A 3,684-nucleotide genomic window follows, 5' to 3' on the forward strand; every position below is an offset into this window, starting at 1 on the left:
TCCTAAACCTAAACCTCACCCTCACCCTCAACCTAACCCTAACCCTGACCCTAAACCTAACCCTAACCCTCAATCTCACACTCAACCTCACCCTCAGCCTAACCCTAACTCTCACCCTAACCCTTTCCCTCACATAAACCTAACCCTCACCTTAACCTAAACCCTCACCCTAAGCCTCACCCTTACCCTAACCCTAACGCTAACCCTCACAGTAACCCTCATCCTAAACTTAACCCTAACTCTCAACCTAAATCTTAACCTCACCCTCACCCTAACACTCACACTTACCCTAAACCTCACCCTAACCCTAACCCTAACCCTCAATCTCACACTCACCCTCACCCTCACCCTAACCCTCACCCTAACCCTAACCCTAACTCTCTCCCTAACCCTTACCCTCACCCTCACAATAACCCTCAAACTTACCTTAACCCACAACCTAACCCTAACCCTAAACCTAACCCTCAACCTAACCATCTCCTTAACCCTAAACTTGACCCTCACCCTCACCCTAACCCTAATGCTTACCCTAACCCTAACCCTAAACCTCATCCACAACCTAATCCTAATAGTCACCCTCACCCTAACCCTCGCCCTAACCCTTACCCTCACACTAACCCTAATACTCACCCTCATCCTAACACTCACCCTAACACTTAACCTCACTCTAAACCTCACCCTAACTCTAACCCTAACACTAACGCTCACCCTAACCCTCACCCTCACCCTAACCATAACCCTAACCCTCATCCTAACCCTAACCCTAACCCTAACCCTCAAGTCCTTACCCTAACCCTTAACCTCACCCTCACCGTAACCCACACACTAAACCTAACCCTCACTATAACCCTACCACTAACCCTAACCCTCACCCTCACCCTTACCTTCACCCTAACCCTCAGCCTAACCCTAACCCTAAACATATCCCTCACCCTAACCCTCACCCTAAACTTCAACATAACCCTCACCCTCACACTAACCCTCACACTAACCCTTAACCTCACCCTAACCTAACCCTAACCGTAACCCTTACCCTCACTCTAACCCTCAACCTAAGCGTATCCCAACCCCTCACCATGAGACTCATCCTAAAAGTAACACGCTAACCCTAACAATACTCCTAACCCTAACCCTAACCCAAACCCTTATGTTCACCCTCATCCTCAACCGCAGTCTAACGGTAACCCTAACCCTAATCCTAACCCTAACCCTAACCCTAACCGGAAACCTAAACCTCACCCTCACCCTCACCCTGACCCTAACTCTAACCCTTACCAAACCGTAACCCTCACGCTAAGTCTACCCCTCACCCTCACCTTAAACCTCACCCTCACCCTAACAATAACCCTAAAACTCACCCTCAGCCTAAGCCTAATGCTCACCCTAAACCAAACCCTAACATTTACCCTCACCCTAACCCTCACCCTAACCATCAACCTAACCCTAAACCTAACCCTCAACTTAACACTTAACCTCAACATAATCCTCAACCTAAACCTAACCCTAACCATCACACTAACCCTAAGCCTCACCCTAACCCTAACCCTAACCCTCAACCTCACCCTAACCGTAACCCTAACCCTCACACTAAACCTAACCCTCACCCTTACTCTAACCCTCACGCTAACCCTAAACCTCACCCTCACACTCACCATAATCCTCACTGTTACCCTTACCCGCACACTCACCCTAACCGTCATACTAACCCTAACCCTAAACCTAACTCTAACCCTAACCCTAAACCTCACCCTCACCCTAACCCTAACCCTAAACCTAACCCTAACCCTCAACCTAACCCTCACCCTAACACTCATGCTAAACCTAACCCTCACTCTTACCCTAAACCTCACCCAAAACCTTACCCTCACACTAAAACTGACCCTCACCCTCACGCTAACCGTAAATGTAACCCTAACCCTCAGCCTAAACCTAAATCTCACCCTCACCTTCACCCTCACCCTCAGCCTAAACCTAATGCTAACCCTAACCCTAACCCTAAACCTAACCCACACCCTCACATGCACCCTCACCCTAGAGCCTAACCATAAACCTTACCCTAATCATAACCCTCACCCTCACCCTAACCCTAACCCTAACCCTGACCCTGACCCTATCCCTAACCCTAACTCTCACACTCTCCCTCACCATATCCTAATCCTAACTCTAACCCTCACCCTAACACTAACCCTCACCCTAAACTTTACACCAATCCTAAACCTCCCCCTCACTCTAACTCTAAACCTAACACTAACCCTAACTCTAACACTCACCCTCCCCATAATCCTAACCCTAACCCTAACCCTCACCCTAAACCACAACCTAACCCTTACCTTAATCCTAAGTCTAACCCTAACCCTAAACCTCCCCCTCACACTAAACCTCACCCTAACCCAAAGCCTCATCCTAAGTCTAACCCTAACCCTCCCCCTCCCCCTCACACTAACCCTCACCCTAACCCTTACCCTCAGCCTAACCCTAACCCTAATGCTAACCTTCATACTAACCATTACACTCACCCTCACCCTAACCCTAACCCTAACCCTCCCCCTCAACCTCAGTCAAACACTAACCCTAATCCTAACCCTAAACCTCACTTTCACCCTCACTCTAACCCTAACCCTAACTCTAAACCTCCCCCTCCTGCTCACACTCACCTTCACACTAACCCTAACAATAACCCTAACCCTAACCCTAACCCTAACCCTAAACTTCACACTAACCCTCACCCTCACCCTAACCCTCCCCCTAACCATAACTCTACCCCTCACCCGATAACTCTTCCTAAACCTAACCCTAACTCTAACGTGCACGCTAACCCTAACCCTAACCCTAACCCTCACCCTAACCCAAACCCTCACCCACACCCTCACCCTAAACCTCAGTCTAATCCTAACACTAAACCTAATCCTAACCCTAACCCTTACCCTAATACTAACCTTAACCCTCAACCTTACCCTCACCCTAACTCTAACCCTAAAGCAAACTTACCCAAACCCTAACTCTAACCCTCACCCTAACCATACACCTACCCCTCACCCTAACACTTATTTTAACCCTAACCCTTACCCTAACCCTAATGCTCAACCGAAACCTCACCCTAACCCTAACAATCATGCTAAACCTAAACCTAAACCTCACACTAAACCTCACCCTAGCCCTCAACCTAAACTTAAACCTAACCCTAACCCTACTCCTAAACCTAACCCTCACCCTAACACTAAATCTAACCCTAACCCTAACCCTCACCCTCACCCTAACCCTAACCCTAACCCTAACCCAAAGGGAACCCTAACCCTCACCCTCACCCTAAATCTAACTCTAACCATAACCCTAACCCTCACACTCACCCTAACCCTAACCCTAACCCTAAACCTCACCCTACCCCTAAGGGGAAGCCTAACCCTCATCCTCACCCTAAACCTCACCCTAACCATTACACTCAAGCTAACACTAAATCTAACTCCAACCCTAACCCTCAAACTAATCCTAAACCTAACCCTAAACCTAACCCTAAACTTCACCCTAATCCCCACCCTAAACCTAACCCTAACCCTCACTGTAACCCTAACATTAACCCTCACAGTCACACAAACCCTCACCGTCACCCTAACCCTCACCCTAACCCTAACCATCACCCACACCCTAAGCCTCACCCTCACTCGAACACTCACCCTAAACCTAAAC

Source organism: Dipodomys merriami, unplaced genomic scaffold (assembly GCF_024711535.1).
Source record: "Dipodomys merriami isolate MVZ:Mamm:240054 unplaced genomic scaffold, mDipMer1.0.p SCAF_61, whole genome shotgun sequence".
Taxonomy (NCBI): Eukaryota; Metazoa; Chordata; class Mammalia; order Rodentia; family Heteromyidae; genus Dipodomys; species Dipodomys merriami.